Below are 16,159 nucleotides of genomic sequence, written 5' to 3' on the forward strand. Positions count from 1 at the left end.
GTAAAAATTGTAAAAATTGTAAAAATTGTAAAAATTGTAAAAATTGTAAAAATTGTAAAAATTGTAAAAATTGTAAAAATTGTAAAAATTGTAAAAATTGTAAAAATTGTAAAAATTGTAAAAATTGTAAAAATTGTAAAAATTGTAAAAATTGTAAAAATTAAAAAAATTGTAAAAATGTAAAAATTGTAAAATTTGTAGAAATTGTAAAAAATAGTAAAAAATTCAAAAATTGTAAAAATACTGAAAATTTAAAAAAAATCTAAATTTTTAAATATTTTAACAAATTTCAATATTTTAACAAATTTAAAAAAATTTAAAAATTTTGAAAATTCTAAATAATCTAAAAAGTTTAAATACTTAAAAAAATCTAAATATTTTAAAAATGTTAAAAGTACAAGTTACAAAAATTCTATAAATTGTTAATATTTTAAATTCTAAAGATATAAACATTTCACGAATATCTCATATCACTGAGATTCTCTCTCAAAACCCACTCTCGCAGAATCGGAGATTGTCATCACCTCCCCCACAATCAATCGTCATCACCATCATGGTCGGTCATCATCGTCGTCCCCATCATCATCAGCATCGTTCAGCTGATGCGTCTGAGGAGGACCACCATCGCAGAATCAAGCTCCTCTCAACCGTTTATCTCGACAGCATTTTTATCAGACTCCGCAGTCTGTAGCAACGCGTCGCCTGGTGACCACGCAAAGTGTATTCTCACCCAGGGTCCCGATACGGATCGGACCTGGACCACGTCACAGTCCGGCATTGTGGATTCTCGCTCGATTCGGTTGGTTTGTGGAGATTTTCGGAAGTGTTTGTGCATTTGGTGGATTGGTGGAAGTCGCCCTTGATGGAGACAACCGCGTAAAGTTGGAAAATCTCGCGCTGGGAAAATGAAAATATTCACAGCTCAATGAACGATTTGTGTGTTTGATTTGGAAGCAGATTCACGGTGACAAGTGATGAACCGACGATCGAAGATATGACGAAAATGCCACTCGTGACTATCTCTTTGGGTGACTGTGTGGTGGAAATTTTGTATAAGGGGCTTTTGCAGACAAAAATCCGAACAAAGTCAGTTATCAAAACAATATCAAAATTATATTAAGATTTGCTTCAAGTATATAGTGTGGTAAAGTTTTCCTCAAAATCATTTTCCAAAAAAAAAAATGATAAATGAAATCTATTCAGAATTTCGTAAAAAATATAAAAAAGGAAAATGTTTAGTAACTTGCCATAGAAAAACAAATTTTGATATTTTTGATATCTAAAAGATAAGTATTGAATAAACAAATGTAATTTCCCTTCAAAAAAAAAAACAGTTTTGCAGAAATTTTGTATCAACTATCAAATCACTTTTTTAATTTGTGTACAAATATCAAAATTTGTTATTAAATATTTTTTTTTATATTTAAATATGATATTTTTTGTGATGTATTTTTAACGAGTAATGTATCATTAATGAATAAAAAAAATGTTTTTGTATTAGTATCAAAAAAGGGAATCAATGCCAAAATTAGTTATTGATTTGAAATCAGAAATATTAAAAAAATATTTTTGTGGACAAATTCTTATCCACACTTTTTATCACGTTCTGGCGTAAATAATTTTGAGGAACTGAATATCAAAATTTGGTTCCAAAGTACAAAACAAGTTCTTCATTTTTTTCCGTTTCATCTGTTCGGAAACCATTCCTCTCAACTTTCCACTGTTTGTTTAGTCGCGGGATCGGGACCCCACACGAAACGGTCCAGTGATGATACCTCTTTGAAGTTTGTTTTTCTCCACCAGCTTGGAGCTGGGAGAAACTTCTAGGAAAACTTATTTCACGATGGTGAACCCCATGCAGTGCTGCTGGCTGCCACACCAGCCAGTGCAGTGTCCAGATGGTGCCGCACTCTAATCTATTTTCGATTATTTATTGAACGGGGCAAATATGTCACAAAACCAAGCAGCATCAGCCGCACAATTTGAGAGGGAATTGAGTTGAGACGTTCCTCAACGAAACCCATAGAAGACGAACTCCGTGTGGTGGGAAACAGACGATGACTATCCTGAACGAGAGAAAGAGCGAAATTGTTTATGGTTTGTGGTTTTTGCGGAATGTCGTCTCGAGAGTGCAACTTGAAGATGACGACGCAGACAGACGACGACGACGACCACGACGATGATGATGATTTTGATGGAGAAAAGTGTGCTGGTTAATGTTTTGGGGGAGTTGTTATGAATGAAATGTGACCGGCGGCAAAACCGATAATTAAAGATGATGGGGTTTTGTTTGTTTGCATCCATCCTCGTAGAATGTGATCTCCGGGCTGTTTGAGAAAGTGATTCTTTTGTACACAGGTTGTGTTTGTTGGGTATTTAGGATCGAAATCGGTACAAATCAAATATATTGGTACATTTGTAACTGTACAAGGAAAAGGTTTGATTTTAATGATAAATAGTCAATAACTATTTACTAAACTGACCGGAGCAACCTCTGTAAATAGTTGATAGTTTTGATATAAGCTTCACGTTGTAGCTCATGCCAATGGAGACGCATGGTTGTTTGTTCTAAGAAGTTAGGTGAAGTGTGAAGATGAAAAAGAAGGCTTCCCGATACTGATAGAGCAACGTAAAATGTTTGAAAGCATAGTCACTTGATACTTGATGGGCTACAACTCGTAGCGATGAGTCTACGCTGATTGAAGCAATCGCCTATACTGGTCTGGGTCTTTGGCTAACTGCTTCCAGTCGCCCTGAACGTTTAGAGCCCTTAGGATTTCCTCAACTGCAAAAATCCAACGTGTGTGCGGCCCTCTACGAAGTCAACGGCCCTTTCTGATGCTCTGCTGAAAATGGGTTTCGCTTGTAGTTCCTCCGACATACGAGCTACGTGCCCAGCCCACCGCAGCCTGCCGCGTTTTATTCGCTTCAATGTATCCAATATCCATCTCTTTATGTACTTGGTACAACTCGTAGTTATTGCGACGCCGCCAGATATACATGCTGTCCTCTAGTTTAACGCCGGGTATTGCTCGCAGCACTTCACGTTCGACGATTGCAAAGGCTCTCCGATCAGCTTCTCTCAACGATCACGATTCGTGGCCGTATCTTGATCCATAACTGAAAGAATTAGAGTCTTGTACAACGCGAGTTTGATCTTCGTTTGCAGCCTACGAGACTTCAGCAGGTTTCGCAGACCGAAAAAGGCCCGATCCACAGTCGCTACCCGTCTTTTTACCTCGTGGGTAACAACATTATCGCACGACACCAGACTGCCAAGTTCGTCCTCAACATTAAACTTTCCACCACATAGCACCAGCTCTACGACCGAACCGACTTGGTCCACGGCCTGACGGCCGATACCGATGATCGTCCACGAAACCCAGAAGCAAATGCAACTGCGTGACAAATGGTTCCGCTCCTTTGAACATCAGTTTTCCTTTTCGCTCCTTTGTTGAACAGTAAGTTCGAAACGATCGAACGAAGGCCAAATTTTATTCGCAACTCCTACACTTGATTTCGTTCTGTTAATCGTCGTTCCGCTTCGCCGGAAAACCATGTTCCATGATAATCTGCCATAGACGAATTTCGCCCCAAATCGTATTCGGAGTTGGCAGCACCCTTTCAGATTACAATGAAACTTTTTGGGTATGTACACCAAGACTAGATAAGCCACTTTGCATACTTAGTTTCTTCAAAATTTATCTGGACTGACTTTTGAAAAGGGCTAAACTTTTTTTATGGATTTTTTAAAAATGTTTTTAATCAAAAAATGACTACTGCTACAAAAAAGTGTTGTATGGGTGATTATCACAAAATAAGTCAAATTTTAAGAAAAAAATACTGAAAAAAATCCAAAATGAGCCCTACACTGAAAAAAATCATTTCTAAAAATTCAAAGTTGATTTAAAAAAAAAACACCATTTTTGATTTTGATGAAATTTTGTCTCAAGACAGGTAATTATGTTCCCTACCAACCGTCCATACATCACAAGATAGGCACTTTTAAGGAAAAAAAGTTTTTTCTAACAAAAACTTTTTCATGTCCAAATTATTATTTTTTCAGTGTCTTTTTTTAAAAACAAACTACCCTGATAAAAAATATCATAAAAATACGATAAATTTTATTGTTACAACACCATTTTTTCGAAAAATATTCACCATTAAACGTATTGTAATTTACACGGCACACTCAGCATCACCCCTATTGTTCTATACCATTCGGCGAATGGTAAATGGCACTTTTACTATAAAAAATGGTGGTCGTTATGTATCTTAACCATACAATTTTGAGAAAATTTTCATACACTTTTTCGCGAAAAACAATAGAATGTATTGTGTTTTTATGAGACATTTTTAGGGCAATTTTCAAAAGAAAACAATATATCTTATTGTTTTTTCATTGTTCTTACAATACAAATACAATTAATTGAATGGCGTCAAATGAATCGTTATTACAATAAAAATACAATAATATTTGTGTAAGCAGTTTTCGCTTTTGAAAATCCATAGAATTTATATTTCCCGCTAACATTTATATCCAGCATTTACGAGCACTAACGGCCTCCAGAATGATATGCACATTTTATGATAAGAGTCAAACACTCTGATGTCTGTCTGGTATATGTTCCTTGCTTGGTTGCTTGGCAGCTGTTGATGATATCTATCATCAATCTTTTCAAATAACTGCCAAATATCACAAGTCAGACCTCAGGTCGTATGATCCATATCATAAATCGTTCACAATTCATTTGGCCATTAGTATATGTAAATGCTGAAGAAAAATGTTACCGAGAAATATGAATTCTTTGGTTTTTCAAAGGCGAAATCTGTTTACATAACAACAAATATTATTGCATGTTTATTTTAACATCGGTTCAATTGATCCCATTAAACAAATTGTATTTGTATTGTTATCAATGGTAGTTTACTATTTACTAGATTCCTTTAATTTATTGGAAAACATTAGAAAAATCATTGTTCATCTTATTCTTGTCGTAACGTCCTCACTTGGCTAAAACCTGATTTTCAGCTAGTTTTCTATAAGTACTTCCTCAGTTATTCATTGAGAGCTTCCTCTGCCAACACGGCTTGACGTCTGTCAGTCGTTGAAGTTTTAGCGAATAACATTCGATAACCGAAACATCTACTGTACTCAAATTTAAAACGAAAACTACAAATAATATGTCAAGTGATTGTGTATTTGATTATACATCATGTTTGCAACAACAATATTTATTGTGCAACAATAATATTTATTGTTATTTGTTTGTTACGAATTGTTTTTAAGTGTTGTTCAGTCCGCAACGCAGCGAACTGAAGAAGGAGCACGCGTTTCCCACGAGGAAGAAAGCGCAAGCAAATCGAGGTAGCAGCACGCAATCTTCGCATGAAGGAAACCCCCCAAAAAGGAGCCAATCGCCACGCTGAGAAGGAGGAAAAAACCATCGTCGTCGTCGACGACGGCCGTCGAAGACGAGAGCAAAAGAAACGCTACTTGGTGGCGCGAGCATCAGTTTCAATACGCATCTCGAAGTGATTGGATCGCAGCAACCGACGAAAAGGAGAGAAGCCAAGCTGGCGAGCCGAGCCCAGCAGAAGAAATGTGTGGGCCGACGATGGCCGGAAGAAAAGTTATGTATAAAGTGTAAATAGTCAAACATTAAAATGAATTAGAGCAAAAACCAGTGTGTGTGTGTCGTTTGTCTCTGAGCCGGAAATTCCCTTGGTCCGCCAGTCGCCTGCGTGTCCGGTTGAGTCCTTTTCAGGGCTAGAGTTATTTGGAGATAGTTTTCCCACCCTATGGAGTTTGCCGCTGGTCCATCGGTCGCTGCATGGCAGTTTCCATACACCGAATCCACTTGGGGAATCGGTGAGACCGGCGGGCGCGCTGCAATCAAGGCAGCCTGGAGAAGAAAAGCAGTTTTACAGTCCACTGCAACACGCCGCAACAAGTGTAATTGAGAAATAAACGCTTTTTTAATAAAAAGTTCATGAGAACTTTGCAGGCACTTTTGCAACTATATAAACACAACTTAAATTAATTTATACTGATAGTAACTTTAAATTATTATAGAACTATTGAAAAACAATCGAATCAATTAGTCACTAATAAAGCTAATGTCCACTTATTGTACGAACTATATGGGCTTGATTTCTATTGTAAAAAGTAACAATATATCTACTATGTGTTTTATTGTGAACAATAAAACCAGTTATATGTTAATAATATTTACCATGTAATGAATGGTAACTTTTTATCAGGGTAAACCAGTGAAGGTTATCTAGTAATCTCAAAATGCAATGAAACTTATTGTGTCATATGCGACAATGCAATGCACCCATATTCACGCAGCAGCACTCTAGAAGTACGAAACAATATACAATTAGAACACGCATTTCATACGTGCTGCTGTAATTTCTACCCAAACGTTTCTACCCCATGTTCTTACCTAATATTAGGTAAGGCTATTTATTAGATTCGAACTACCTAATCGAAAAAAAAAAAACAAATCAAGAGTTGTACCTAAAGCAAATATGAACAAAACAAGAAAATGAATCGGTATCATTCAACGTGTTACTTCTCTTTGGTTATTAAAGGCAGTTCTGAAAAGTAATGGATCAATCGTATAAATCAAAATTCAACAAATTCAAGTGCAGTGCAAAAATAAACAATCCAAAGTGCAACCGTCATAATCTACGGGGCATGTCATTAAGATTGATAGATAAAATTCATTCCATGGGATATGCACATGAAATCGACGAATCGATGAGTATTTGTGAGTCATGTCGTGGATTGATAAGTCACAACAGAAGCCCGAATACGAAAAAACGCCGATCGGATGGAAACGACGAAACTATGCAACCATCATTTAGTGGGCAGCAACATCATGATGTTCCAGAACCAGAACCGTCAACGAGTGGTCAACAAATCGAACATGAGCTGGGTAAGTAAGCCTTCAACGTGTTAGCTTCTTTTAAATAACTCATTTTGCAGCTCGTTGCAAAACTACATTTTTCAGTATTCTTCGTATTTATCCAACCCGGCAAGCCTCGTTGGATAAATGTACTACTTGTGCGAAAAAAAATCATTTTTGCAACTCGTTGCATAAATAGCTATCATTAACTTTCCACTGCATTCATTATTATATTGTTAACCTTAACTTTTATCTTACAGATATGGTACCATCTATTCCATCATTGGAGTCAATTCCGTCAACAGATCAACTACAGGGTCCCCATAATATTGAGAAGTTTAATACCATTGCTGAAACATTGAGTTTATCGCCAATCTCATCTAGAAACATGAGAAGTATGGAATATCGCATAAACAAATCATTGCAGATTACGAAAGCAGTTCGAAAAAATATCTTCGGAATAGATTCAACGGATGTTGGCAAAGTGGAGGCGTATGACGAGATAATTATGCAGTTAAAGGATAAGTTCAATCACCCTACAACTGACAGAAGCGAACAGATTAAAATACTATCTGTACTTCCTAAGTCTTGGTCGGTAAATAAAATCACAAGAGAGTTTAACGCACCAATGTATATGGCGAGGCAGGTGAAGGATCTTGTTTATAAACAGGGTATTCTTTGTACCACCGAAAAAAGAAGGGGGCATGGTATTGATGACGATACAAAACAAATAGTAAGAGAATTTTTTGATGATAATGATATCAGCAGGCCAATGCCAGGAACAAATGATTTTGTTTCTGAGGTTCGAAATGGAAAAAAACAACAAGTTCAAAAACGACTTTTGATGATGTCGCTCAAAGAGGCTTATATGATTTTTGTAGATATGTACAAAACTGTGAATATTGGTTTCACAGTATTTACACAGTTGCGACCAAAGCATTGTATTTTACTTGATTCTACTGGTATACATATTGTATGCATATGTACTATTCATGAAAATGTAAATTTAATGTTCAACAGTATAAGAATTGTGTCACAAGATGAAATAATACAAAAAATGCTTTGCGATATTTCCACCAGAACAGATAATTGCTTTTTCCGTGCTTGTGAAAAGTGTGCTTGTAATGAACACATTGAAGAGGAACTTACATTGATATTAGAATTAAATGACAAAGAAGAGATTATATTTCAGCAGTGGTTGAATACTGATCGCTGTAATTTAGAAACGATTATTAAACCTGTTGATGAATTTGTTCCGTATCTTGTTGATAAAATTGACAAACTTATAACACACGACTTTATTCATAAACAACAATCATCATTTCTCAGAAATAAAAAAGATACATTAAAGGATGATGAAATTCTTGCGATTTGTGATTTCTCTGAAAACTATTCATTCATAATTCAAAACGCTGCTCAAGGATATCATTGGAACAACTCGCAAGCAACAATACACCCATTTGAAATTTACTATATGAAAGATAATAAACTTGTAAATGTTAGCTTCATTATCATATCGGAAGTAATGGCTCACGATACAGTTGCGGTCCAGTTGTTCATCTCAAAAATGACAGATTTTATGAAACAATTAACGAACTTTTCTAAAATTTATTTTATGTCTGATGGGGCAGCATCACAATACAAAAATAAGAAGAACTTTGCTAGTCTATGTAGATTCCAGTCAAAGCATGCATTAAGAGCAGAATGGCATTTTTTTGCAACGTCCCACGGTAAAGGTCCATGTGATGCTATTGGTGGCACTCTCAAGCGAATGGCAAAGAGAGCAAGTCTTGCTCGAGATTATGGAAATACCATAACAACTCCACGAGAGTTATATAACTGGGCAGTTGTACAGACAGATAAAAATATAACTAAATTAAATTTCTGTTACGTATCCACTGAACAGTACATTAAAATGTCAGAAGATCTCGAAGAAATATATAATAACGCCAAAACAATACCAGGCACTCAGAAATTCCATAGTTTTTTGCCTATTCCTGGCGACAAAGTAAAGGCAAACAGGTATTCTAATTCAGAAGATAAACCAAAAAGATTTAGTATGATCGAAAAAAAAATAGAAAAGAACATGTTTGAAATTGGCTCTAAGACACATATATATATATATTTGAAAAATTCATAATTATAAATAATTGTATATTTAAAAGTGCACTTCAATACATATTGCGATCAAACATTACATTTCCTAAGAAAATACATTTGTAATATTTTGAAGTTTTTTATGTATAGGAAAACCCTTCCAAATGATTGAATAAATAACACAAAATCTCCTAGAAAATTGAGTTTCATTGGGTTCTGGGATTGTTATGGCCTTCACTGGTTTTATTGTTGATAACAAAATACACTGAAAAAAAAAATCATTCGAACAAGAAAAAGTTTTTGTTAGAAAAACTTTTTTTCCTTAAAAGTGCCTATCTTGTGATGTATGGACGGTTGGTAGGGAACATAATTACCTGTCTTGAGACAAAATTTCATCAAAATCAAAAATGGTGTTTTTTTTTAAATCAACTTTGAATTTTTAGAAATGATTTTTTTCAGTGTAGGGCTCATTTTGGATTTTTTTCATTATTTTTTTCTTAAAATTTGACTTATTTTGTGATAATCACCCATACTGTTTTGTAGGAGTAGTCATTTTTTGATTAAAAATTTTTTTAAAAAATCCATAAAAAAAGTTTAGCCCTTTTCAAAAGTCAGTCGAGAAAAAAAATTAGAAAAATGAGTATGCAAAGTGGCTTATCTGGGCAAGGTCTACACACCAAGAAAGTTTCGTTGTAATCTGAGAGGGTGCTGCCAACATTTGTTCGAGTTGGCGCGAAATCCGTCCATAACTCCTTTCTTTTCACTGCATCGTACACCGGTTTGAAAACAATAAACAAATGATAAGTCTGCAATAAGTACCTACTCCCGAAATTCATCGAGAATCTGCCACAGGGTGAACATCTGATCCGTCGTTGATCGGCCCTCACAAATACCCGCCTGATATTGAGGACTCTTCAATCGCCCACAGCCTGTTAAGCAAAATGCCGGACCAAATTTTGTGCGCTGGATTGAGAAATCTATTCATCCGTAAATTGCTCACTCCAGTCGATACCCTTTCTGGTGAAGAGGGCACATGAGACCATCCAGCAAACTAGCAGCCAGTTCTTTCTCTGTCCATGTCTTCAATATAATGCGGCGTAAGGATTGATACAGCTACTCACTACCGTGCTTGAGGAGCCCTGCCGGAAGTTCGTCCTTCCCAGCAGCCTTGTTGTTCTTCAGACTTGACCTCCTCTAGCATTGTAGGTTCCACCCACAGGCTGTCCGTCGTCGTCGATTCGAATCCATTTTTTTGCTGTTCCATTGCCACCGTTCAACAATTCCTTGTAGTGCTCTCTCCTCCTTATAGCCACCATTATTTTATCTATCAGAAAGTTTCCATCACGGTCGTTACACATGACGGGAGAAGGCGCTGTTTTTCTCCACACGTCATTGACAGTTCCGTAAAACTTCCGCATATCATTATGTTCCATGATCTTTTGCGCATGAGCAATCACATTTTTCTCATGGTATTTTTTATTCTTCTTGGTCTGGATTTGTATTTTTGGTAGCATATCTCTCCCTGCTCTGCCGGGTCTTATATCGTTTACCTTTAATTTCTAAAATCTACTGTTCTTCTTCTTCTTCTTTATGGCTCGACGTCCCCACTGGGACTTGGCCTGCCTCGCTTCAACTTAGTGTTCTTTCAGCATTTCCACAGTTATTAATTGAAGGGCTTTCTTTGCCTGCCATTGCATGAATTTGTATATTGTGAGACAAGAACAATGATACACTATGCCCAGGGAGTCGAGAAAATTTTCCTGACTGGAACGGGAAACGAACCCGCCGTCTCCGGATTGGCGATCCATAGCCTTAACTACTAGGCTAATTGGAGATCCCTGAGACTACTGTTCTACCTCTGCTGAAAACAGTTAGGGCTAGGGTTCGATTTGGTAAATCTGCAGCACGTAAAGCTAATGTACCCACGTTCCGGGCTTCGTCGAAGACTTAAGATCTCTTAAGCCTCCTCAACCTTTCATTCCTCAGCACCCACGGGTCGCATGAAACCTTAAATCGGGCTTTGCTGTTTGGTGAACTTTTCCCTGAACAAATGGTTTGTAGTGCTATTCTAAGCCAGCAGCTACACAGCTGAATCTTGTTCTGGGCGTACCATCCCCTTTGGGATAAAGCTTGCTTCTCAGTTTGCTTCTATTTTCTATGATCCAATTACGGATTGGATTGTCAGGTGATTCCAGAGATATTCCGGATTCCGTTGGGATAATAGAAGATAACCAGAAAACTTGAGTTAGTCATTACCATGATGTTTTGCACATTATTTCTAGACTATTTATCCAATAACAAATCGATAAAACGTAAAGTCTAATCGCGGAAGTCTTTATGAACTCTCGTCACAGTTTCCACGCCCCCAGGGATTTCATCATCTACCGATCTGAGTCAATGTCTAGATATGGCCACTAGTCCTTACTAAGAGGAGCCAACCCGTATCATGCTCAGAACTTATCTAACCTTTTGAAAAATCAGCGCAAGCTCCACAGTTACACTCGGTAATTCTCCCGGAGATCTCGCACAGTTTTTTTTTACGAATTTTCTTCTGAAATTTATCCAGTTACTATTGTAATGTTGCTGGAATTCCACTCAGGATTTCTTCCAGAACTTCTTCAGGGATTTTTTTTTCTGGATTTCCTCTAGAAATTTCTCACTGCATACTACTCGAATTTATTTCATGTATATGCTTGATTTTCTCAGAAAGTTTCTTTCTAGAACTCCTACAAAGCCTATCATAAAATTTATTCAGAAATCTCTCTGTGGATTTGAGTCACTATTTGGTAATCCCTGTAGGGATGTCTTTTAGTGCTACTATAACAAAGTTCTTTTCGGGGTTTTGCGTAGAATTTTTTCAAAGATTACTACAGGATTTCTGTCAGATTTTCGACGAGTTTTTGCTGAACTTCAGCTCGTTTTTTTTTTTCGAAATTGATCGAAATTCCACTATGAATATTGCTAGGAAGGTTAATTTCTGCAGTTCATCCCGATTGTTTTTTTTTTTCAAAGGACACCTACCGGAAACGCACAGGAGTGATGACAGGTGAATTTTTGAGTCAATTTAGTAAAACAAGAGCGGAAAATTTAGGGGGATATCCGATAGAAATCCGGAAGTAATTCTTAAAGCTATTCCTGGAAAAACCCCGAAAAGAACACCGAGGGCAAACTGCAATTTCCAAAAGAATTGCCAAAGAAAATTAAAAATGGAATTTCAGAAAAAAATTGAAAAGAAATTCTCAAAAATATTCCAAAAAACCTTCCTGAGAAATTCCTAAGGCATTTAGCATTTAGGCATTTAGAAAAATTCCTGAATAAATTATGAATGCCAAATGCACAAATTGCACAAATTGCCGAAAAATATTTCAATGGACTTGCCCAAAAAAATGACATAAACATTTTCGCAAGCAATAACGTAGACATTTTTGAAGAATATCTCTAAAAATATGTCAAAGAAATTTCGGAAGGAATTCCCAAAAGATTTGATTGAGGAGTTTCCTAAGAAATTACCGAACGAGGTTTCAAAAACCATGCTGGAGAAATTTTCAAAAGAATTGTCGAAGACATCATCAAAAGAATTTGAGAATCAATTCTGAAAGAAATTTCCGAGTTAATTTTAAAAGAATAACCGAAGGAGTTCCGAAAATTTAGCGATTTTTTTTTCTAATAAATGCCCAAAGGAAATCTTTGAGGTTTTTTCCAGACAACCAGCAATCATATAAAATGTTTCAAAAGATGCGACATTTGGGCGCATGTAAAATGTACGCATATCGCCTCAACTTTAACATCTTATCCAACATCTTTTACGATCGCTGGTTGACTGGGTTACCGAAGAAATTTCCAAAATAATTGCCGAAGAAGTTTTCAAAGTAATAGTTGAAGATGAAGAGGTATCTATAAGATTTTCTGTGAAATTTTGAAACAAATTGCTAATGAAATTCCCATAGAAGTTTTCAAAACAAGTTACAGCGGAAATGCCTAAGGTAATCCGTAAGAAACTGAAGAAATAACTACTGAAGAAATCTCAAGGAAATTGCCTAAGTAACTCTCGTGGCTATAATAGAAAAGACTCACATAATAATTGCCGAAATAGTTTTCAAAGGAATTGCCGAAGAAAAGACATAAAAAAATGCCGTCGATAATCCTGGTAAAAATGCAGAAGTAATTGCCGAAGATATTTCCGAAGAATATTGCGCTGAAGCTCCCAGAGCCATTGTCGAATGAAATACCAAAGGCATTACCGAAGTAATTCACAAAAGAATTGCCGGAAAAGTTATTGGAGAAATTTAAATCAAAATCAAAAATTAGGGTATTAGAGGGTTAATTCGGCTTATTTTTAGAGCCGATGAATGATTTCTGTTGGAAATTTTTACTTCGACATTTAGCTTTGAAGACCAAAAAGTGATCTGACGCATGTGAAAAGAGTTATTGATTGAAAACCAAATATCAAGACTATGCTTGAAATAATTCATCGATTCCATTGTGTAGGGACCAAGCGGTGACCCCTAGTGATTTTTCTATGAAAAAGTAATTTTCTCAATAGCTTGAGCTTGAGCTTGATTGACCGCCCGTAGATGCTACTCCAGTATCGCCAGACCAGCTACACTCACACAAGGAACCAATGAGATTATCTGCCGGGGACAAGCAGGCATCTTCAGAGTGTGAGTGTTGGTGATCTTCTATTTTTAGGCGACCAAGACGCCTGCCACGTCAGGTTGCAGGTCAATGTGGGGAAGGGGAAGGATGTGATGATTGCAATCGTTTGTATCCACATCAGACCGAATATACCTCTGCGTCTGCGGAACTCATGCGGATGACGGAGTGTTGGTGGGATATGGTTGGCAGAAGGCACACGCATTGGTGCGTGGATGTCAGGCGTAACGGTGATAGATCAGTGTCATTATTACTATGAAGCTAAAGCGGCACAGTTCGCTTGATTGCATAATTGTAGGCGTTATCTGATAGATTGCAACCAACCCTCTGAAGAAAACGATAGTTCTTGAAGCCGCCGCCTTTGGTGGGGCGGGTTTGTTTACAAAATTTCAGTCTGCTGCCCAACGTGCTACGTGCGGAAGCGAACTTTGTCGTACGAAGATAAATTCGAAAGAATCGTAGGACGAATTCCTGAAGAAATTCTTTTGCAGGAGTTTCACGGGGTACTCTTAAAGGAATTCATGGCTGGGTTCCTGAGCAAATCTAAGGATGGCCTGGAGGATTTCTTGAAGAAAATTATGACAGAATTGATGACTTCTTGGAGAATTGGCTGGCTCCTGTAAAGTTATCCTAAAACAAAATTCAAAATAAATCGCTAGAGGAAATCCTCTCGAAATCGTTGAAAACAATAAAAAAAATCTGCACCTATTCCTGGAGGCATCCCAGGAGAAATTCTTGGGCGCGTTGCTGGAGAAGATGATGGAAGGATTTCTGCAATTTCTGAAGGCACCGCTGAATAAATTTTTGAAGATATCCCGAGAAGAATTTCTGAAAAAATCACAAGTAGAATTCCTGGAGCAATCTCTGGAGGAATGCCTGAAGAAATCCCTGGAGGAATTTCTGGATGGATCCTGGCGGAATTCCTGGAGGAATCTTTAGAAGAATTCCTAGATGAAATCATAGAAGAATTTTTTAAGAAATCCTTGGAAAAATTCCTGGAGAAATCTCTGAAGAAATTCCTGGAATAATTCCCAGATGAAACAATTCCTGTTGGAATTTCTGCAGGAATTCTTGGAGGAATCCCTGGAGGAATTTCTAGAAGAGTGCGTAAAGGAATTCCTGGAGGAATGCCTGGAGGAACTCCTGAAAAAATCCGTGGAGAAATTCCTGGAGGTATCTGTGGAGAAATTCCTGGACGAATTCCTACTGGAATCCCTGAGAAAATATCTGAAGGAATACCTAGAGAAGTCCCTGGACAAACTCCTCGAGAAATCCCTGGAGGAGTGCTTGAAAAAATCCTAGGAGAAATTTCTGAGGAAATCTGTGGAAGAATTTCTAGAGAAATCCATTGAAAAATTCCTGGATGAATTCCTTTAAGAATTCCTAGAAGAATTCCTGGAGTAATCCATGCATGAATTCCTGGAGGAATTCCTGAAGGAATTGCCAAAGCAATTTCTAGAGAATTCCTTGAAGGTTCCCTGAAGCAATGCCTGAAACAATTCCTGGAGGATGCCTGGAGGAATTACTGGAGAAGTTCTTGGAGGAATTGCTGTAGGGTTCCTGTAGGAATTCCTGGAGAAATTCTTCGAGAAATTTCTGAAAAAATGCCTGAAAGAATCCCTGAAGAAATGTATGATGTAATTTCTAGAAGAATCCCTAGAGGAATCTCAGGAGGAATCCAAAGAGAAATCCCTGGAGGAAATCCTCGAGAAATTCAAAAAAAAAATCTGGAGCAATTCCAGGAGGAAACTCTGAAGGAATCATTAGAGCGATTCTCGGAGAAAACCCTGAAGGAATTCTGGAGAAATCCTTAGAGGCCTCCCAGGAAAAAATCCTGAAGAAAACTAACGACGAATTCTTGAAGGAATCTCTCTCAGGAGAAAGTACATAAAAAATGCTGAAGGAATTCTTGAAAAAAAAAAATACTGAAAGAATCCCAAGAAGAGTTCTTGGAAGAATCCTTGGAGCAATTTGTGAATAATACCTGGACCTGGAGCTGGTCCTGAAAGAATCCCAAAAGGAATTCCTGGAGGAATTTATGAAGGAACCCCGGAAGCAATCCCATGAGGAATTCCTTAGAAAATCCCAGAAGGGATTCCTAAACGAATTCTTGGAAGAGCTTCTGTACAAATCCCTGGAAAATTTTATGAAGGAATCCATGTCTGCAGCAATCCCTGAACGTTTGATTCCTTTGATGAGTTCCTGAAGGATTTGTTGTAGAATATTTTAAAGGATATCCTGGAAGAAATTCTTTCAGAAATATTGGAGCTATTTTTAGCAGAATTCTTTTAAGAATGTATGGAGAAATCCCTAAAGATATCTATGAAAGAATACCAGCAGAAATACCAAAAAAAAAATCTGGTGATATTTGTTTGGGAATCCCTGGAGTAATTCCTGAAAGAATCCTCGAAAAAGCACTGGAATAATCACTGAACGAACCTCTAAAGAACTTCCAGGAGAAATTCCCGGAGGAATGTCTGATGAAATCTCTA

The 16,159-nt window shown here is 37.0% G+C and overlaps 1 protein-coding gene across 3 annotated transcripts in view; it reads left to right on the plus strand.

The window, feature by feature from the left end:
* Positions 1-673: 673 nt before the first annotated feature.
* Positions 674-16,159, plus strand: part of LOC115254164 (soluble guanylate cyclase 88E) — a 538,233-nt gene continuing 522,747 nt past the window's right edge. The window contains exon 1 of one of the 3 annotated variants that reach the window (XM_062860564.1): positions 674-799. The gene's annotated coding sequence lies outside the window, so the exon portion shown is untranslated. Of the gene's footprint in view, positions 800-822; positions 1,087-16,159 lie in introns of those variants that run through there. The other 2 variants (XM_062860565.1, XM_062860566.1) reach the window with 2 other exon arrangements.

Source organism: Aedes albopictus, chromosome 3 (genome assembly GCF_035046485.1).
Source record: "Aedes albopictus strain Foshan chromosome 3, AalbF5, whole genome shotgun sequence".
Lineage (NCBI taxonomy): Eukaryota > Metazoa > Arthropoda > Insecta > Diptera > Culicidae > Aedes > Aedes albopictus.